The following is a 23,216-nucleotide window of genomic DNA, read 5'->3' as shown; positions in this document are numbered from 1 at the left end:
AAATTCCATGAGGAAACGCATCACTGTAGTATAGATACTAAGCAAAGGGGGTTTTTATTTTTTTAGACCAAACGAAAAACCAACAGCCCTTCAAGAAAAGTGCCTATTCCTATTTTAAATGTGACACGGAGATGTAGAAAATATAGTAGTATGCAACAGTTTAAGGCACCCTGTTTAAGAAGACAGGAGACTGTCAGACGTAACATTTTATTGTGTTTAATTCAAATGACATCTAAGAAGCTCAGCTGCAAATCTGAACGACCAGTGTTTCAAATAGACATGAAGGTCTTAAGTCAGACACCTCTGAAGTGAGGAATACAAATATTACAAAAACAATAGCCTGGTAACTTGTTTAGTGTCATAGAGGAATACAGGCAGAAAAATAAACATCGTATCTAATTCTTCGGAATTCTCATTTGACATAACCATGAAGACATGGTTTCCTCTACTTCCAGTCTTTTGTTGCATTGCTTACAGAATTTCCTACCAATTTCTGTACCACATAGAGCAGCATCAGGCTTCTTGCTTGCAGAGCCCACAAACATCTTTCCTGGCTCAGCACCACACCAGGCCAATCCCATCTTTAGATTAAAGATTCTGTATGATCATGAAGATTGCTTCATAGCACACTAACACCAGGGGGCAAATGAAGTTTGCAGAATCTTAAAGCAGGAGTTACCTAACTTATCAGTGTTTCATGTTCTTTTTACAGTTTTTACAGTTAAGTTATTAGATTGCGTTTTGGTTTATTTTCCTCCAAGAGCATTCCCCACTTTGAGTTCCAATTCCCATATTAGTTGAAACATTTCATTTACTTACATAAAGATGAGAGAATTACAAAGCATCTTTCAAATGAGAAAAGGCTGAGAAAGCTGGTACTCCAGCCTGGAGATGAAAAGGCTTGTATGGGTGATATCTTATCAAAGTTTATAAATTTCTACTGCTGGGGTAAGGGAGAGCAAAGAAGACATAACCAGGCTCTTCTCAGTGTTGTCCAGTGACAGGATAGAGGTAACAGGCACAAAATGAAATGCAGGAAGTTCTATCTGAACAGGACAGGTTGCAGAGTCTCCATCCTTGATATTCGAAACCCAGCTGGACACAGCCCTAAAAAACCTGCTCTGCCTGTCCCTGCTCGGACTAAATCTCCAGAGGCACTTTTGAGCCTCAACTACTCTTGTCATTTTGGGATTCCTTTTTAGGACCAAAATTCATGAAGTAGCTGAGAACACTAATAAGGTTGCCCTTTTTTGTGTGGAATAAGATGAGGAGGATGAAATCAACAGTGATTTCATAGATGACAGCTAAAGCTACTGAACAGTCTGCATTATCTTCTGAATCTGAAATCCAGAGCACTTTAGTGAATGTTTGGAACGATCTGAGGTGTGCAAGCCCCTTTCCTCAAGCCTGACTCATGTTCTCTTTGCCTCAGGCCAGATCCCTTCTGTTAGGCTGATCCTTCTTCCAATTCAAAGAAAAAAAACAACCACATATATATACATATATATATATATATCTTTGCCCAACCTGTCCCAATCTTTTAAATTTTCCAGTTTGTCAGATCGGTCTTTCCTATATCAGTTCTCAGCTGCAGTCTAACCTTTCAACATTAGATTTTTCAACATGGTCCTCTCATTAGTTGTCTTCACTCCTATACAGCTGCTAGTCTACTTTCAAGCAGGCTTATCTTTTCTTTCCCTTCTACATGAATTAAGCTTCTTTTTCCCATACAGTGGCTAAGCCTGGCAGAAAATAAGCACCTGAACTGAAACCAGCAAGCCTTCCTTTCTTACATTCAGGCACAATCCTCAGGATCCCAGAGCTGCAATGCAGAGGAAGTTGCTATGGCATCTCCCATGCAGGTAAACCTCTGGAAAATACAATTGCTAATATTATTTAAGACAAGTGTGAACCATGCGGGAAATATGATGTTCTTTTCAAAGAATAAGTTGAGTGGGCCCTCAAAAACACTTGAAGTCATTTTCTTAATCCAGACTGGAACTTTGGTTCCTCAGTTGAGCTCTGGTTCTGCAAATCCTCAAATTGTATTTTCGTCATCTCACTAAACTGTTATAACCTGCTAGGGCCACCAAACAAGACAGTGTGACCTTTCTCCTTCTGCTTTGTCCCACTCCCTGACATCCCCTGCACTGTGCCAGTTGCAGGGGTTTGCAGATTGAACCAGAGGGAACGAGTCCGTTTCACCATTCACATGAAGGTCTGCATTGGCACAATGAAGTAGACAGGAACAAATTATTTGGCTGCTGGACTTTAACAAAGCCGTGCAAACAGACTGACTTGTTGCATACTGTCAAATCTTTCTGACCCGCTCTTTAGATTCACATCTACTCCTGGAATCCCTGGAAAAAAAACTAGCAACTTTAAAATACTGGATCTACAAGATTAACAAGATGAACACCTCAGTTGTACTTGGCTAGCAAAAACCAGTAACCTTTAGAAGAAAGAGAACAGTGGAAGAATAATGTCTTTTTCTTTTAAAACCCAGAGAGTCTGGTCTTTCCAAACATATTTTAAGTTTTCAAATGGCTCAAATGTATGTGCAGGTCTTTAGTACTAAGCAGTTACAGGTAAGCAAATAACATAGTGCTACTCAGAGAAGCTTCAGGGAGAAAGGTATCCAACTTTGAGCCAGACAGTATCTTTTTTCTGAGTAGTCAACTTCCTTTTGGCCACATATCTTAGAGACCTGTTGCAGGTAGACAGAAGTGTCTATTTTATGAAAAGTTGTTGGCTAATACCACATGGTTTTACTGCTGGGCAGTGCTCAGGTCTCAACTAAATTGGAAATCTTAGCTATTTGTAGTTTCACCAGTTCAAATCCATAGCAGGCACAGACAAGAAGAGTGTGATTTTTACCAGTGCATACACCAGGCTGAAATTCTATATGGTAAAATAATGCAGATTTATAACAACTTGGATTCACACTCATCTAGTCATGTTTGTACCTGTGCAACTGCTCTAGTAGCAGGTCTGTGAAGCCTGAAGTCAAACCAAATCCCCAGTGCAGATAAGCTTTTTTTCTCTTTTAAAACATCTCTGTGATGTATAAACTTGAAGCTGTGAGTACTTACTTGGAGAAGGCATGTGTATTTTAATGGTAAAATAAAACAAGGCTGATAAAATGACATTAGCAAGTGATACTGAGTCACGATAGTGAACAAAATAAAATCTTAAAAGGAAACACACTTTCAGATCTTGACTGTATCTAAAATTAGTGACATTTACATAACCATTAGTCTACATTTGACTCACCACACAGTTCTTGCATGCAGTTTTTAAAAGAAAAGGACCCAAGTAATTTCCATTCTCATTGCAGCGATTTCAATCATCTCAATGAAAGATTTCCCTGCAAGAGAAACATCTTAGTGGAAGATGAGAAAAAAAATTAATAAGTTCACAGTCAGATACACAATTTAAACTTCTAACCATAAAACTGTTACCTGTCTATAGACACAGTGATTTAAGAAATGAAGTGTTCCATAAGCTTTGTTAAAATTTTTGGAAGACACTTTTGCTTTATGTGCTCACTTGGCTAAAAACATGACAAAATATTTCCCAGTTCCATTCATTAAGAAAATGCTGTAAAAATTAACACAGAGTTTTAAGAGGTTTAATAAAGAAATACTGACACTTAAAGTAACCCATTTTTAACACTTGTTTTAAAATATATAGACACACTTACCAAAGCATTATTAGACAGATGTAGCTTGAGATGGTTCCTTTAATAAATTCAGCTTTAATGTAAACCAAACCATTTGCAGGTGCATATGTCTATTCTGTATTTATCATCAGATACTATGAAGTCCTAAATATTGTTTCTGAATAGACGAAAATACAAACAAAACCAAGAAAATGTTCATAAACAACATATAACAACAAAATAGCATCAGGAAATACATGAAACATCCTTTTCTATGACTCACATGCAGAAGTGGCTAGCCTTACTTCAGCAGCACAGTTAATACTGGAGATATTTACAGTCTTAACACCAATATTTACGTGCTGCTAAAGTATGACAGACATCAGCATCACAAGATTGACTAGCTCATAAGTGATATTTCTCTTCAGGACGATGAAATCCTTGTATTTTTGAGGCAGCACAATATGGCCTGCACCTTTTCAAAACCCACAAACCATTATGTGCTGCTACGTTATGCCAAGGTGTCTACCATACTTCAAGGAAATGGAAACATATGCTGAAAGCAGAATGCAGAATTTTCTTATTGAACAGTAGTTTTCCTGTACTGACATCAGCTGTATTAATAAACTACAAAATGTTTATAAAACAATTGTCTATTGCCAAGCTGACTGTTTATTTACAGTGAAGCTCTAGACTTCATTGTCAACTGTGCATAATACCTTAATGGGACACGAAACAGGAACTGGACAATAGTGTGTCTAATTAGAGGAAATAAAGATTTTACAGATGTTTACTTCAAAACAAAACAAAAAAGTCTGGGTTATTTTCTAATCTAACTTCTGGTCATCTGGAGACCTCTGATCTGAAAAAGACAACTGTCATATATAAGAGAATAAGAACTTCAAAACAAGCTTCTGTCAAGTGTTGTATCAGTCCTCAAGCCATTTGTCACCTCTGTGGGTTACCCTTGCCACAGTTTTGGGCAGACAGATTTACAAGTGTTTCTTAATTTCAGGGGAGGGGAAAAAAAAAACAAACCCAACTAGATTGTTAGCAAGAACAGTAACTTATCTGTCATTAGAAGCAGGAGAGGAGTTCATCTGTCTCCAGCCTTGAATGATCGTACTACTCTACTTGAAGAGGTAGGGAAGAGACTCTTGAGTTCACATCCCTGACAGGTAACCTTTTCCTATACTAAAGTATGCCAGTGTTTCAAATGTGTACAGTACTTTTACTGCTTCCCTAGATAACAAGAATTATGCTTTCATTAATGTTTTTATACCATATTATTGAGACAAAAGCTACTTACACAGACCAGACCCAAATATTCCATTCTGTTGTAATGAGCCTTCTAGTCAGTTCACGATAATACGATTTCTGTAAATTAACAGGGCTATCTGTAAGCACAAGAAGTTTGGCAGGCCGCAAAGGGGGAAGTTTGGCGAGTTTTCCTTTTCTCCCTTCCTATTTTTGCTCCTACAATAACACAGCAGGATGATCTCTGCTAGAAGCGTCTGTTGCTACAGATGTGCCAATTAAAGTGAGATTTGCCAGTGTAAGTTTACAGGTAGCTGCAGCAACACTGAGGTTTTTATATAGCCATCTAAGTGTGAATGCTACTTTGGGAACTGCATAAAAGAGCCATTTCTGGTATATTTTATACATGCATTACCATATTTACATTCCCCCTCCCTCCCTTACTACCTATGTTTGTTTGTTTTTTAAATAGGAGCTAAAATAGGCAAGCTAGGTTATATAGACACAACTTACTCAGTACCTTGGTGAAGTAATACCTGAAATAAAAATAAACGTAACTGCAAAGGTACGCTGTGACAATTGGTCGCTCCTCTGAAGAAACTGTGCTGGGCACATCCAAGAGAGGAAGAGGTAAAAAAAAATCTCCACTGTCTATATATAACGTGAAAGGCAAAGATAAAGATAGGTGCAAGCAAAAATGCTAGTCAGCAGTAAGGGACTGACTTAAACTTTTCTGGGGAAAGAATATGAAATACATTCTCCAGCAAGAGAAAATACCGTTTCTTACTTGTAGATTTACCTCAAAAGATTGAAGGGAACTCTTTAAAATAACTCTTTAAAATAAGACAGCTCTAACATTTGGAAGTACATTTCTCATTTGTATGTTCAGGCCAAATTCTTCATTTGTGAACTATGTGTTTAACTACATACTGTTGTTTCAATTGCCTACTTGTTTTTAGCCTCTAGCTTAAGCATGGAGGTTTTTTCTGTTGCATAAGTAAATCCTTCTAAAATTAAACTACATGCATCATGAAATAAAGGCTTGGCAAAACTATTATGCTATTTTCTACAGTAAGTACACTAGTAAGAGAACTTGTAGGTAATTCCACCCACAACATGAACACAAAACCTGACAGGCATTACAGGACTGGTTTTTTTGTTTGTTTTAAAACCTGACTACTGAAAACACCCCAAAACAAAATTAAAAACAAAAAACAAAACCAAAACAAAACCAAAAACCAAACACAACATGACTGTAGATCTTCTACATTGCTATTAAGGATATATTTTGTCTGTAAGGAGAATAAGCAAGTTTTCACATAAAATCCAAGACATTGTGTAAGAGAGGAGGAGTTGAAGAACGGGAGAAGGATGGAAGGAAAAAGACAAAGATAATAAGTGTACTGATAACTAAGCCAGAAATCTACTGAAATCCAGGAGGGTCTGCACAAAGCTTTGTAGGTCTATGTTTTTGTCATAAAGCAAATATAATAATGCTACCGAAAGTGATTCTCCTACCTCTAGTATCTTTAAGACTGGGATCTGTGGGTGAGACAGACAGACAAATACAATAATAATCATCATCATAATAAAAGCCAGGAATCATTTATGCAAGCAGCTCCATTAGATCCCTCCAAGTCCCTGAAAGTGAGAGCTCTGCTGAGGAAGATGGAAGAAAGAAGGATTCTGAAGATGCAGAACTGAAATTCCATCCAAGTAGGCTCTCTACACATACACAGAAGTCACAAATGCTGTTAGAAAAAGCAACTAAACTGTTACCAAAAAGAAAGAAAGAAAGGGTGTTTGTGTGATTGGGGTGTTCCAAATTGAAGAAGGAACCTTTCCTTGATTTCAGTATTCTTAGCTGATTTATCAGAGATCAAGCCTAGTATAAAATATCATGTTCAGTTTTTATTGGTTTATGGTTAAGAATTTACGACAACACCAAGCTAAAACCAATCTCTTTCTGATGCCATGAAAACCAGTTACAAGTGAATTTCTGACTACTGTAACTACTAATAAACTCTGTGCAACATATTGTATCCAAAAAGGTACCACTAGTCAGCAACCTGATAGTTCAGTGATTTGGAGTAAAACAAACCAAGGTCTTCTATTAAATACTGTATGTTGTCTTAGATGTCCAAGAACACAACATAAGATTAAACATATACCTTGTACCTTTTGCTCATACAACAAAAGCAATCTCTTGATATTTCTTGCCCCAAACACCTTCCCCATTGACAGTGTCATACCATTTGCACACAACCATATTACATTTTGTGTTTCTTATTCATTAAAGTGAAGCAATGCAAATTCACTGTGAAAGCAATGCTATTACTTCACTGTTCATTGTGACCCTTTCTTGACCTTATTTCACTTTAAAATTGGAAATCTGAAGGTGAGAAACACTGAAAGACTGTCAGCGTTCCAGTTTAAAGCACTACATTTGTCCACTGGTGCTAATCGCCCCCATAGCACGGACATCAGCAAGTATATCTCCAGATCTCAGTTTTCCCTGTTCAGCTTTGTAGTTTAAACTGGAAATGAGACGGGGTTTGCACTCAGATGGCACAGTAAGAAAATGGGGCAGTTTTGACAACTGTGTCCTGTGTGTTCCATGAAGAGGGCAACTTACTCAGATGGTAGACAGAACATTTTGCTGTGATCGCTTTTTTGACAACTGCTGGTATATTTGCGAAGCTCTCAGAGCTGACAGTTCAGTGCCACTAATACACCACTGAATATGAATAAACACACCAATGGTTCAGCTCTTGCTGCAAATACATATATATATATATATATGTATTTTTCTACATTAATCCAGGCAAAAGATAGAGTTAAGAGAGAAAGTCACTTCAGCGTTACGAAATCTAAACAGTTCTATTCTCAAACATTAAAATCATAAGATCTGGAATTATACGTAGCTGTATCTTGATAATATACTGTTTACTTCCCCCCTCTGCCCCTACCAGTTTAAACTATAGTAGTTTTTTATTTTTGTCATATACCTACTCAACATTGTAATATATATACTGCGAACACACTAGAATTTATAACTCTTGCTTATTCTTAAAACTTAGATTTAGAAGTAAATGCAAGTTTTATATTGTTTTACCTCTGCCTTCTGGTTCTTAAGGACTCCTCTTTCTTCCTAATTCTTAATGTCAGCAGCCTTTAAAGCGATAAGCATATATTTTTTTAAAAATGAGAAAAGATTCAATGGAAATACTTCAAAGCATTACTTTAAAGGTATCAGTGTGCTTTTGGCTACTATTGTATTATTATTTGTTTCAGGTATGGCCTATGATATTCAGTAATTCACTTAATTGAGACTACTTAGTGGTCACAGAGGAAAAAGAATTAAGAGAATAAAACTGTACACCTTATTTGCTATTCCCCTGAAGTAACAGTAAGATTTTGAACTCACGTTTAAGACTGCAGTTCTAAAAAATAATCTTCTATAACCTAGCAATTCTGTGCTAGTTTGATTTATTTTGTTTTTGTTAAATTACTGTGATCCAGCAACGAATTAGCTCCACTTCACCTCAAAAAGGAGCAGCAATTCAGGACTGAGTTTATACACCCTCTCCATGTATGATAGATCTTCCCATACCTCCTACCAAGCAGCTGAATATTTCTAAGACTATTATCAATTTGTGTTAAAAAGTCACAGTTAATGCTTTGGGTAATTTTCTGAATACAAATTTAAGGATCATGAACCAATGTATTTAGACTAGCTGGAGAACTACTGCAAAAGATAAACACAGAATTACAAAGGTAGCTAAAAATAAAAACCAGGAAGTGAAACATCAAGAAATTCAGAAGTATAAAAATACCTGGAAATCTGGAAGTGCAGTTATGGTCTATTGGCATCAAATTCATTTTTAACTCCTTTTTACTTCATCTCAGCACTCCAGCCACTACTTATACTAGCTTGACTCACATATTCGTCTGTATTAGATGAATTTTTTTTCCCCCCCCATTGCAATCACAAAACCAAATCAAAGTGAAGACAGTTATTTGGTACTGCCATATCGATGCTTCTATTGGAGCACTGAACAGCAACCAAAATGCAGGGGATGTATGTGGAAGGCAAGAGACTGAAGGTAGTTAGTTCTGACTTGAACAAGTACAGGATGTCAAAGTTTTTATAGTTTGCTAGTTCAAAGAGCAGAACTAAGCGAAGCTGATGCAGCACACCAAAATATCATCAATGTATATTTTAATATATTATCAGTATATTTTAGTATCACCTCTAGCTTAAAACCAATATTGAATACGACTAACTCCTCCCACTTCTTTTCCCAGCTTCTAAAGAGTGTTTTGTCAGACGACAATGCATTAACTAGACCGCTATATGAAATACTTCACAGGGAACTTGTACAGTGTAACAAGCTCTGGCTTCTAACAGTGTGTAGAAGTTGTATTTCAGAAGAGCTTTCCAGGTCCCTCTTGACAGCTCTGGTATAGCTTGCACCCCATTTTTAAAAATCTGTCTTTCCTGCACCTTTGGCACGCACACAGGAAGAAAACTCTGTGAACACTTTCAATCTGTACCAGCATTCTTTCTGCTTGAAAGGACACATACAAAATTAAGAAAAATGAAGAAGCTATTGTCTAAGTTCTATGAAGTTTTATATTTCATTATAGTCGTAATTAAAATGTTCTCTTCCTCCTGATTTTATCACAAAAAAATATTAGCAGTCTAGTGTATTCATCAAAAAGAAAGTCAGGTCTGTCTTAAAATACTGCAGTTTCTGTATTAGTATTAAAAAAAAAATCATAACACCTTTTTAAAAAATATTTTTTAATTTGAAAAAGATAATTTTTCTTCCCCCAAGTTCTCCAAAACCCATATCCTTAGATTATACACTATTACCTTCAGAAAATATCCTGTGACTTTAGTTCAAGTTTACAAACCTGAAGTATATAGAATAATTGCTGGTAAAAAAACCCCACAAAACCAAAAAAACCTGGAACAATTCTTCTCAGAATAACAATACCCATACAATACAAATCAGCTAAGTAAGGGAAAGTTATTAAGATAGCAAAACAGGTTTTCTTCTTAAATAGATTTGATTCTTCCTAAAATATAAATATACATATCAAAACATATCAGCTAATTATTAGTTTTCTGTCCTCCTCATTCATTTCTAGCTTTCTTAAAGAAAAAAAAGAGAAGTTAGTTCTATTACATTCTCAAAAGATTTACTCATTTAGCCTGGGAAGCAGTCACAGGCCTAGTGTAAAATGTGCTTCCCTAAGCTGGCACCCAGTCTTCTGGGAAAGCAAACCATGCAGTTGTTTAAATCTTCTAACTCTATAATGCAGAGCAAAGCATTTCTTATTCTCAATAGAATAGTTAATAGTCAGGTAGCATTTTGCAGGAACCCTGGTGGTCTGTGCACAGGATCAGTTTCCAAAGTGCTGCCTTCCAAAGTGTTAACCAGGCTGCCCTCATGGTTGCCGTCTTATCTGAAATTGGTCAATAACCATAAATCATAGGACAGTAATATAGCAATCTATATTAAAAAATGTGGCCTGATATGTAAGTACTACTATTTGCACTACACAAAACCATACATATTAAATTTTGATTTCATTACATCTCAGCATTGTATGGAACTATAATGCCTAAAGATAAAAACCAGGCCCATAGCTTAGAACACAACCCCACTTGTAAAGGGCTAAATTTGCTGCACGTCTCCTTCCAAAGATTTAGGGTCAGAGTGACAATGCCATAAAGTAAGGGTCAAAGCACAAAAAGACCAAGGCCACAGAACAAAGAGCTTCTCGTGTCCTGAAAGAAGTAGCTTTTTGTGAGCCTGCCTTCTGGCTCAGACAGTAAATTTGTCTTGACATCATCCTTACCTGACTGCTATAAAATGCCAGACAACTGTATGACTTTCGTACAAAAGGTTAGAGTGAATCATGAGAAGAAATCAACTCAACTGTTAAGGTAATTCGCTAGTTAACAGCAGGTGAACACCAAGTAATCACTGCAACTTTTCCAATCCTTAGCTGTATCTCTACAACTTCATTATTTAATGACTTCAGTAGAAGTTTCAAATGTCCTTAACACATTTGGGGGTACAGATTCCTAGTCATAATATCCACTTTGATTATCATTTATTCAATGGTAGCTGAGGAAATATGCTGCTGCAACAACTCAGAAGGGTGTTTTAATCTTTCCCCTACTGCTCTGTGAAATATTCATAGAAGACAGACCATCTAACACAGACATGTAAACACCCTTTCAAAAACATTCATGGCTTGGCTCCCCACTTCCCCATCAGGGAGACCTACCACTCACAAAACTGAGCTAATGCAAAATAAAATGGTGCTTTCTAAGGCTGACACAGATTTCTAAGCAGTGAAATCCATTTTTTCCAGCTAGAAAATAAACTTAGGATGTCCTTTTTCGAAACAACAGTTTTGCCAAATGAAAGGAACTTTATTGATTGGAGAAAAAAAAAAAGAAAAAAGATAAGGATGCTCAGTGCCTCTTATGGCTTTATATTAAGCTAGATTTTCAATATTTCACCAACAAGCTTAAAGTAAAACCATGCTGAATTAACTAGAAGTTAATATATTAAAAAAAAGATTTATAATCCATTACCTAAAGCACACCAGCAGTCAAGAAAAAAAAAAATCAAAACTGTACTCTCAGCCCTATAAAACTGTCTAGTAAATACCCACAAACCAAGAAGACATTAATCTCTCAATAATTAGCGTTTTACTTTTTTTTTTTTAATAAAAAGGCTAGTTCACAATACGTTCTTTGTGCAAATATCAGTATTGCGAGAAGTCTCCCTCCATCATAACTCAAACCTCTATGAAAGAATCTGAATTATCTCTGTGTTGTCCATTATCTTTTTTTAGCAGGTCTAAAGCATGGCATTTATGAAAATCAGATCTTCCTTACTTCAAATAATTATTTTCCCCTTCAAAACAGATGGCTTCTGCCCTCAAAGATACTATATTTAATTTTCAGTCTTACTAACTTACTTAAAAGCTGGAACTGGAGATTCAGATATGTGGCATTAGGTTAATAAGATGTAAAACAAAAAAAAAAAAAAACAACTTACCTTTCAACTGTGGAAATCTACAATGGGCTTTGAATTTCTGTGCCAGCAGAAATGTTTTCAAAAAGGAGAAGAGATCCTTTGCTTCTACTCTGCATTAAGCTAGAACATGTCTGATTCATATTTTAAACAGTAGATGTAGCATCTAAGAACATTTGATTTTTTTTCCTTCCTAAAAATTTAATACAATTGAAAAATACCTTATTATACAACAAACCTAGTGTAAGATATGAAAGGCCTACTCCAATCATCCTACACTTTCTGAAGGAAATGATCACTCCTCATCTCAAAAAGCACTGGTGTGAGTATACTGATTTTCCTTGTGGTGAATAGCAGCCCACAAGTTAAGGAACTGATGCAAACTGGCAGATTTCCCCTTCTAATTCTGAGTCATATGCGTCATCTTTTTTGTCAAAAGCTGGGAAGAAAAAAAGAGTCTCTCTTGCAGCCTGCCACATGAAACCACCTGCTTAAAGACAGAACAGACCAATATTGCAATACTGGTCTGCATATTGCTGGTACTTACACATTTGTTCTTCCTTTGTTCAAATAGACACATTTCTTAATTGTAACTTAACAACAGAACTTCTCTCTCTGAATTAGGACCAAAAATGAAGTTGGTAAAAGGAAAAAAGGAGACAAGAGCCTTGTTGCAATGAAAATGCTTATGCTTAAATTGTTAATGTCTTACCTGCAAAAGACTAAGGATTCAGTTCCTTTAAAGCTTACATGTATGCTTGGTTTAAGCACTTCGGTATTCACTATAAATATTCATGTTCTCAAAATCAAGAGTTCATGTGTGTGATTAACTCCTCTTTATCATCGTACATGATTACCAACTAATTCATCCAACATCCCCCACTCCCAGCAAAACCAAAAACCTCCTCCAAAGCCCAGACAATCTAACAACTTCAGTGGGTTAAATTCCACTTTTTTGTGTGCATTTTACAAATTAAGAGGTAAAAAAACCTATTTTCTTCTTTCACAGATTCATCAAAGTCAGTCATTGTCGGACTATATACTGTGTGATGACACAATCTCTCTTCCCAAGGCTCCAGCACAGCATTGTCAGCAGATTACATATATTCAAATTGCACTGGAGTTGCTGATCAGACCTGCAGAAGACAGGTGTAAATGTTTACTGTAACGATGCATAGTAGTATTTCTATAGATTTGTGGCACTGCCAGAGTGATTGTAATTAAGTATTATTTATAAAAGAAACGTTGAGAAAAGCTAAAGCAAGAATAAGTTTTAGATATTTATAACAAGTTGTGCAAAAGAATGCAAAGATAATATTACTTGAAAAAACAGTATGGAGATTAGGAATGATCATACCATTTTAATCTTACATGAGTTTTTAAATATATATAAGTATAGATAAAACACATATTATATGATATATATGTATATAAAAGACAGAGAGATAAGTATAAACACACACATAAAATGCCCTTGTGTTGAAATTTGTACTGTGACACAAGCATTTACATGGCTGGGTGCATACATTTCAATATAATGAGAGAATTTGCGTTGCTAAAATAAGAATAGAGTGCTTTTCAAGAACCATGACATCATTTGCATTGCAGGTTATTATTTACAAGCATTTAGGATGTTCTATAAATCTATGATGAACATTTCAACTGTGAAAACTGTAATTTATTATGTAATGCACTGTTATATAAATTGTTTAGATTGTGCACAATATACACAGATGATCTTTCCTCCTTGGTTAAATATTAAATACAGCACCTGATTCCTCATCTTCAAGCTTTTTTTTTTTTTTCAACATTTGATATAATATATTGTCCTTGATAAAGTTATGGACTCAAACTACCTGCCTAGTGTCTTACGTTGTTTGTATCGTGGTTTTTTTTTTTTATCTTTGTTTGGGTTTTTTGTGTGGTTTTGTGTGTGTGTGTGGTTTGTTTTGTGTTGTTTTTCTAAAATGAATTATTTTTTACTGTCTTATTAATTTGCATAATCTTGCACTATTGTGTAAGAATTTTACAAGAATATTTTTTACTCACCATATATTCAATTTTCCTTGATACTTAACAGAAGGCATTTAAGTTGCATTGCAACATTACATTACCTCTCAAACCCTAGTATCTTTCAAAGGGTTCAATGTGGCACATGAGAGCAAATTAAAAAACAAACAATCAAAAAACCACCACTGACTAAGTTGTGCCTTTTTGACAGTGGCAAGACTGAGTGACGTAAGACACTGTGGAAGACATTTCTTAACTTCTAATTCAGCAAAGCATAAGAACTGGCTTAACTTCTTCCTCATTCAGTGGAGCACTCAAAGATCCATTTACTGGATATGAAAAGCAAGTTAAATAAATGATTTAGGAGGGTAATCACAAAGACCAGCTCCTCCCTGGGGGTGACCCTGGGAAGGTCTCCATAGGCTCCCCTTTTTTTCAACCCTGGGCCACAGGCACGGGGAACCGTTCTGGGGTAAACTGCTGCTTTGAATTGCCCTCTAGTGTTAGCATTCATGAAGTCCTACCTCAAAGACAAATTCTGTTCAGGTTTTTGCATAATGGAAAGTGGGTCAGCAGCATAAGTTATATTAATCTAAAAATAAAACAACAAGAACAACAATTTGGTCAGCATTTGAAATAATCACTTTCAAGTCAGAAAACTCCGAGATTGATGAATTAAGTATTACACACCAAAAATGTCAGAAGAAATCTGTATATCTAAATAGCAAAAAACCAAACCAAAACAAGGACAATAAATTTAAGAGATAACTTACTAACATTCTTGTATTTTACATTTCTGTTAGTTTCTTATGCAATTTCACAAAAATATCAATTTCTGAAACAAACACTCAATATTAACAGCCAAATTCACTGTAATAACAGTGACATAGCTGGGATAAGAACCTTAATGAAAATTGAAGAGTTGCTGGTGTAAAAACAGAACACAGTCCAACAGTACTAATACCCTGGAAGGAATTATTCTCTCACTGCTAATTCAAGAGTCTCCTAGTTACACTCTAAACCTGGATGCAAAACAGGCACAATGCAGATGAAGATCCAGATTTTAAACCTGGTAATTCCAGAAAGAAAAGTACAAGCATTTTCCTGTGAGTTTATTTCAAATTATATTTTATCTGCTCTTGAACTGATCAGAGGGGTCATGAATTTAAGACTCTAAGAAGTGTGGAAAACATATTAGTAATTCTTGCATATCATCCAGGCTATGGATTTCTACATACATAGCATTAGAGACGAGCATATGACCCTTTGTTTAAAAAAATACTTTGGTCATAGAGAACTAAAATCCCTATTACTCACTCTGCCTCAGAACCGAAACATACTATTAGAGTTAGGTGATAAAACAGATGAAGAAAAATACACATTTGACTGCTGCTTGTGTAACTCCTGTGCTTGATATTAAAAGTATAATTGTCTCTTTTCCTGAGAACCCAGAAAAAATATTTTGGTTTTGAGGACTATGGGGACAGGATAACCAGTACATAACCAGCATTTTGATAAGGAGGTTTTTATGCCTGTGCAAGATACTGACAAGTGTGACAGTACCAACAGAGAACTCTGTTCTGCAATAGACTTTTGAATTTTAGAGATAGACTTTCTCATAAGAGCCATTACAATGTTTCACAACAGATAGAGCATCCTCTTTTTCTAATTCTAAGTTTTGATCTTGACTAAAATATGGACTAGCTTGTAAAAGGAAGATGCAAAGTGTGTTCAGAGTTACTAAAGTGTTAACACAATTAAGACCATGGCATCTACCTATTCTACCAAGAGAAAAATTTGCTCCAAAAGAATACAGAAATTGTCTTCATTTATCAGATCCACTGGATGCACTGGAAGTCCTTTCTAAATCTAAAAGTGACTTATATTATGCTATATCTATTTTGAAATAGGAAATTATCATTTAGAGTTAGGAAGATTACAATCATATTCATAATTGCAGTACTTTCAGAATGTTTATATTAACTTTTATATAATACTTACATCTATTTCTTTCTGTGGGTTGAGGGGGAATTAAAAAAAAAAGCACTCTTCATATCAGCTAAGAAGTGGATGTAGAAAATAATGAAAATCTTTTGCTTGAAGGCTTAAAATACCCCAGCAAAACCCACAAAACAAAACAAAAAAAAACCAAGAGAACACTCACAGGAAATAAAAAGCAAGCTCTTAAAATTTAGTGGGTTAATGGAAAGGTGTAAATATTTTAGAGATATTTGCACACTACTAAGATTTTTAAGTACTACACGAGTTTAAAAATAGTTATTGCTGATTTCTTACTTTGAATAGATTATTGTAGTATGTTTTGTTATAAAGCACTAAGTTTCTCAAAATATGGCTGTAAAAATTTAGAATAATGCAACAGAAAAAACTTGTTCTCTGAAAAAAAAAAAATCCTACCTCCAACGAACTTGGCTGTAAAAATTTACTGTGAATATCCATGCATTTAAAATAAATTCAGCATTTAAAAAAAGCTAGAAACAGTGGTTTGTTCAAACACACCACTCAGCAGTTGCATCTTCATACATGGCCTTTTTCATGTTAGTGTACCTACAGCAGTCTGAACCAAGGTGGATTAATGAGCCATCAATACAGATGTTGAACATTTAAGAACTCTAATTAAATTTCTTGTTTGCCCAACTATATTTTAAATGTATGGGTTTACATAAACTTCTACTTAGCATATTGTTGAAATAATTAAATAAATAAAATCTAAAATAATAAAAAGGGCAATACCTTACTTTCATATATTTGTGTTTGAATTAGAATAATAAGCACTTAACTATCCCAGTTAGCATGTTTTAACTATTTTTCCTTAAGAATTTGTATGTCATTTGTTTTTCTTTTCCTATTGCCTTGCAAAACCATTTTATCAACAGACAAGGAAAAATGAGGTGTAAGTATACCAGTCTTAAATCCTTCCTATATACAAGTTTCATTAAATGTCTAATCTAATAATAAAAGTTAATGTCTATTTAAATTTAATAGTATACAAAACTCCATTTAAAAATAATGTTAGGGTTGGATCTAGTTTAAACTAACAAAATCCAGAAAATTCAGTTGTTTCAGATTTCAAAACTGAAAACAGCCATGCTTAAGATATCATGACTGATTTTACATGTTTTGTAATAACTAGGCAGGGCTTGCATTTATAGCTATGTATCTCTTTCAGGAAAATTATTTAAGTTGCCTTTAATAGCAAGAGAAGTCCTTAAAGAAAGCATAGACGAGTTGACAAAGTAACCTGCAACAGTTCTTTTAGATGAGCAATAAGCAAAGCATTGTCAGCTTTCAAATTGTGATTCAGTCAACAAGGTCTGTAGAGTCTCAAGCATGTATCTATAGTACGAATAGTTAAAATGGCCATGAAAAGTTACACATGTACAGACTTCTTTGCTGAAGTGCTTCTCATTTTTATCTTTTCAGCTTCATTACAATTCGATTTTGCAAAACAGTTTACAAAGTCAAGCGTACAGTTTGCAACAGCCACACCAACAATTTTTAAGGGGCCAGCACTGCAGCCCTTATTTCAGGCTCAACCTTCAACAAAATAAGTGGTAGTTTTGCTAAATAAGAACTGCAATAGCAGAGGCTAAGAATAAGAAAATAAAACAAACACACCCCACAACTCTCTCAAAAGTTTCACCTACTCTTTGGGTCAGGAAACAGCCATGCTGACTATCAAATACAAAACAGTTCTAGAAAAAAAAAAAAAGCCAAATTTCAGAATAAAAATGTTCTCGAGCAAATCAACACTTAGAAAGTGGGTTCTAATGATAACTGAGAACTGCAGCTCTCTTGTAAGCTATTTGAGCTTGTAAATGAGTAAGACTCAATTACTGCACTACTGCAAAACTCTTCTCTTTGGACTCCATAACAATTATTTAGACTTGTCTCGAAGTTCAAAATACTTCAGTATCTTTTATTCATTAAATTAAATAAAGTTTGCATCTAATGAGAACATGATTCTAGAAATCCTTATTCTTGGTAGTGAGTCATTAGGGCTACTTGTGTATTTAAAAATTTGCAGGATTAGGCCCAGAATTTAAAACCCCTTTGATTTACAGTTGTGAACCAGAAACCATATTTTTTTTCTGAATAAGAACCTATGAGAAACGCTCTGAACTTGTGTCAGACCAAGGAACACTTCATCAAACTTTCACCTTTTAAATATGTCACAAGGGAGCCTTAGATACCTTTGCCTTGCAATATAATCTTGATTTTCATTAACAAGAATGTAATTGCTTTTGTACAGGAGGAAAAAAAAAAGGAAAAAAATGAACAAATTCAAAGAAGTGTTCTGTGAAATCCTAATATTCCTAAGAGAACAAAAAGAAAAAAGGGAGAGGAAAAAAAAAAGAAAAGTTTAAAAAAAAGGCAAGCCAGAGCAGTTTCCGGACTGTGAAATATTTATTTATTTGGGAGCATTTTAGGCATGTTACCCAAACACTGTTGCAGGATTAATAAAAATACTTTCACTGCTATTTTTTAATCACAGAAAGAAAGACAAGATTAAAAATGAAAGAATTACCTATGCAATAATCACAAACTACAAAGCTTATAAAGTTATGTTTCACTTCCTATGCTTTCTGTATTCAAAGTTTTGTTTCTCACTGATTATTTTCCATAGGAGGTCTTAACTACCCTAAAATCATAATATTATATGAAAAAAAATTCAAAACATGTATGCCTCAACTACTTCTGTAACAGGAGGTATTTTAGTGGTAAAAGGCAGCAATTCTTCAGTTACACTAGACACTAGTTACAACACTGAGGAAATACGAAAGTTACACCTCACTGGATTTGCCTGTTATAAATTAGCAGTTACTGGGATAATCTAAAATTTTTGTTTTTAAAACTTCTCTTATTTTATGGTACAATTACTTCCTACAAAAAAAAAGTGCTCTTGAAGGCAGATTTGATTAAGGATAAAAACAGGATTCCAGCTGAAAGCTAGAATTGCTAAAGTCACAACATGGTTATAAAATTTGTTGTACTGTACTATATTTTGCTGAAGATAAAGTCTTACAGTTTTTACTCCTGCATTTAGTATTTAAACAAATTTACTCAATCCAAGAGCAGTTACTATTTTAATTTCAATTGTTTATGTAAATGGTTAGTTAAGATTATTCATATACAAGTTGATAGGTTATGATTACTCTGAATGGATTTCTCAGTTTCAGCCAAATTAGTACTTTTAGTGCAAAGCAGGACTTGCAATATGAGTGTAGCATAGTCCATATTAATTATTCTCAAGTGTTCACCGTTTTACTATATAATATCTGTTTACTGACAAATGGACAAAATAAATCAAATTTCTGACCATTCTGATACAGGTGTGGGGCTCTGAAGACCATTTTTTCCTGTTTTCTGCATCTTTGCTTGTCAGGCAGCTTGTTTATTAATGCTTTTAAAATTAAATTTTGCACAGTACCTTGAAATTCACTCAGGTAGTCTCTATTCTTTAACACACCCTCCCAACAAAAAAAAAATTAAGTTATTTAAAAATAAACACTATATAATCCATACTTCGGCTTTGGATTAGCAACATTTCAGTTGGAATAATTCCCAAGGCAAGAATATGAGAACAATACTATGTGGAGAATTTATATAACTCCAATGATCAAGGCTGTTGCAAACTCAGCTTTTTATACATAGTTTTGAACACTTCATTTCCTTCTGAGCACAACTTGTGCGAATACTTTTACTTAGTCTTTTATAATTTCACAGAAAGAGTGTAAAGAATAATTATTTTAACAAGTAAAGAAATATTGAGCAAACCCAGCAGAACAGGCCTATTTTGAATAATCTAAGTTATACCACTGTATACTTTTTAAAAATAAAAAACACATGTAATAAGAGAAATGTTAATATGATATATACCATGCTTAGGCTCCATCAACCTTCCAGAGAGAGTTTTTCAGTCACAGGAGTAAGCCATTCTCCAAAATCAGCTCTCTATTGAAAGGTCGAAACCTGCAATAAAAATGTCATGTATTATAACATATTTCTAACACCCACAGTTTCATGGTTGATCCCCAAACATAGATGTAGGTCATCGGCTTGACCCTCGCACTGTCTATGTTACAGGAAATCCTAATTTTAAAAATACTTTTTTTTTTTAAGCAAACTGACTTGATTAGGAACACCTGTGATATGCCTACTTATTATCAGAAGCCTCCTGAAACAAATCAGATTAGCATGTTTCTGCTTTCATTCTTCCCACAGCATTTTAAGATGAAAGAGGAAGAAAAAAAAAAGGGGGGGGGAGGAGGGGAGGGTGTTGTTCTCCCTCCCTCCTCCCCTCCCCCCACCAAATCTCTCCCTCCGCCCTCAAACAAGCAAACAGGTAAGTATAAACTACTTAACGGAGATGTGATTACTGCTGCTATATTTCCTAAAATACGCTATTGACTGTTAAGTATTTAACTTCCAGTGTTTTCTTTGAGGAGCTTCAATTTTTTTTGCTCTTCAAGGTTGTACCATTATTGCCTTTATTAAAATGTAGCCTACGAATATTTGCTACTTTAAAATATATAATTGAAATATTACAGTGATAAAACACACTTTGAGTGATGAAATAAAATTTTAAAACTTAAAACACCTTCCCCACAACACAAAACCAAACAAACAGAAAACCAAACCATGAGAGTAATTAAGCCATGATCAAGTAAGAACAAAGTATAACTTGATAGAGGTAGTAACTATAGTCAAATACCTACTGGAGGAAACAATGCATTCACACAGCCAAATTCTTAAATTTATTCTACCTTTATTTTGACTTTTTCACTGCAGATACCCTGACGAGATACATCCTATGCCTAATAAACAAGCAGATGCTTAGATCAGGTCACCTGTTTACAAATATTTCCATAAATTTGCTCTTAATTCCTTGAGCATATTCCAGAAATAACTAAAACTTCCCTCACAGGCGTGGAACTATAATAAGCACCCTGCTTTAACAAGAAAAACGGATTTGTCATTATTTTCATGTATTCCACACATCTTTTATTACACCTTCAAAAAAAAAAGTTTCTGTTCTTAAACCAGAAACACAAAAGTTCTTCCGAAAATGCCCCCCCCCCCCCGCATGTTTATATTGAGATCTAACATACTTAAAGATAATATTGAAACTGGACTTACATAAAACCACTTAAAATGAAAATACAAGCTTGAGCCCTATTCGATGTGTAACTATCTTTTTCTCAGACCAAATCTTCAAGTGAATTTTAGTTAATGCTAAATAAAATAATTAGTTGCAACTAGATTCAATGTTGAAAAGTTTATTATAATCTATTTATTGTGTATACACCCATTGCAGTGTCTGAAAACAAACTAAATAGTCACGGGGTGAGGGGATTCTATTCCTAACAGTGGTTTCCTTTAGACATTAATAACGATCACTGAAAGTCACTGCTATTTTTCAGTTTTGAGCAATCTAACAATATTGTCTCCAGTTTTAGAAGATATCTTGCGAAACTTATAACAAAATAAGAGCTAAATGTATATAATGCACATTTTCTACTGTTGTGTATATGTGGTAATTAATGTGTGTGAGGTCACTCTTGTACACTAGCAACAGTTCATTACTGAGATATGGAAAAGTGAGCAGAATTACATAAAGTCATGAAACTTAGTATGCTGTATAAAGAGAAGCCATTTTTTAAATGATACACTAAAATATTATTAGATACAATTATTAAAGTAAAAAAACCTGCCAAACTTTAAGTGTTAGCTGCAGTAGAGCTCAAATTCTGCTGCCCTCCTCCAATATTCGTGCAAGCCTGCTGGAGCTCTCACACAGCAACATACGAAGCTAAGATCAAAACTATTTCTCAGTTGTGATACTATCAACTGTCTAGTGAATAGATACAGTCCAAAGTTTATTAGAATTGGAGTGTTTAAAAAACTTACAATAAAGGGTTAAAAGAAAATAACTACAGACATTGCCTTATACCCTATTAAACATATGCAGAAATTTTTGTGCCTAGCTTATTCTAACCATTTCCAAAATTGTCCAGCATCCAAAACTAAGGTATTTTTCAACAAAGATATTCCTTCTGAAACCTAATTTATCTAGCTTGTTATGTATTAGCACATCAGTTACCTAAAAATTCTATGTAACTCCTGCCAACAATGCACAAAACAAAAATAAAATCACAAAGCAACACTTTCACTGAGTAAAAAAAGAAAAAAAAAATTATCAGAAACCTGTGGCTACACATCTCCACTCTGTCTGATGTCCCCTTAATGTGTGGGGCATATAATATTTTTTCTATCTTTAAAACACATTGTAAGTTCTATTAAAAAATAGATGGTTGTGAGAAGAGTCACAGAGTACTATGTACAAGAGTAATTCAGGCAGCCTGCTCAAACAAAGTTTTCCAAGTATTAGTGATAATAGGAAAAAAAAAAACAGTTTGGGTGTTTAGAACTTGTAATAATATATGTGTAAAAAAAATTTAAAAAGACCTGTGGGAAACACTTACTGGTCTACACAAAGTTATTTTTAGTTTTAAAAACTTCATAAAAATATTTTTCTGTTTGTACATAAAAGCTTACAATTTCATTCCCTATTTCCTTCACAGACAGCCAAAACTAGTCCAAGATGCACTCTGCCTTTGACAGTTTGTAATGAATGTAAATTACTGGAATGATTTGCAATGGGCCTTTAGGCGTGGGTGGATGACTGTATCTACAAAACAGAATACCTGCAGCATATTCATAGAATATAGTGTAAGCTTCTCAGCTCTCCTTTATATATTCAGTAGTTAATTGCTTTCCAATGCCAATAACAAAAACCAATAAGGTCCTATAAAAGAAATGCTAACTGTTACATGACAACTTTTTATGTAAAGAAAGGTTGTGTGCTTGTTCATATGTAAAAGTGTTACAGAAAAGTGTTGATACACCTGTTAGGGATGGCTTTTGACATTTGAGATGGATGATATGTGCACCTTGCCTGCAGTGTTCACAAGCAGAGTGTACATAGACAGGTAGTGTGTATGCAGCTCCAGTTTGTACTTCACTGCAGAATCTGACTTACAGAGATAATTAAGGAAATAAAGATTACAATTTAGCAGCAAAATTCTTTCCATTACATTTTATTTTTAATGGAATAGTAGAAAGTTCAGAATTCCAGAAGCTAAGCTAAAAAGCTTAACAACCAACCAGAGAAAAAGAACCCTATAACATGTTGTAATCGTATA

At 34.6% G+C, this 23,216-nt stretch overlaps 1 long non-coding RNA gene across 6 annotated transcripts in view; it reads right to left on the bottom strand.

Annotated features, from left to right (window-relative positions):
* LOC136115191 (uncharacterized) overlaps positions 1–23,216 on the bottom strand; it is an 88,176-nt gene that overhangs the window by 10,485 nt on the left and 54,475 nt on the right. For 2 of the 6 annotated variants that reach the window (XR_011737826.1, XR_010653181.2), the window contains 2 exons: positions 19,891–19,983; positions 3,274–3,367 (listed from right to left, as the gene is read on the bottom strand). This is a non-coding gene — a long non-coding RNA (uncharacterized lncRNA). Of the gene's footprint in view, positions 1–3,273; positions 4,197–19,890; positions 19,984–23,216 lie in introns of those variants that run through there. The other 4 variants (XR_011737829.1, XR_010653180.2, XR_011737825.1 and 1 more) reach the window with 4 other exon arrangements.

The sequence above is a fragment of the Patagioenas fasciata genome, chromosome 1, assembly GCF_037038585.1.
Source record: "Patagioenas fasciata isolate bPatFas1 chromosome 1, bPatFas1.hap1, whole genome shotgun sequence".
NCBI lineage: Eukaryota > Metazoa > Chordata > Aves > Columbiformes > Columbidae > Patagioenas > Patagioenas fasciata.
This window is presented reverse-complemented; position numbering and strand designations above follow the sequence as displayed.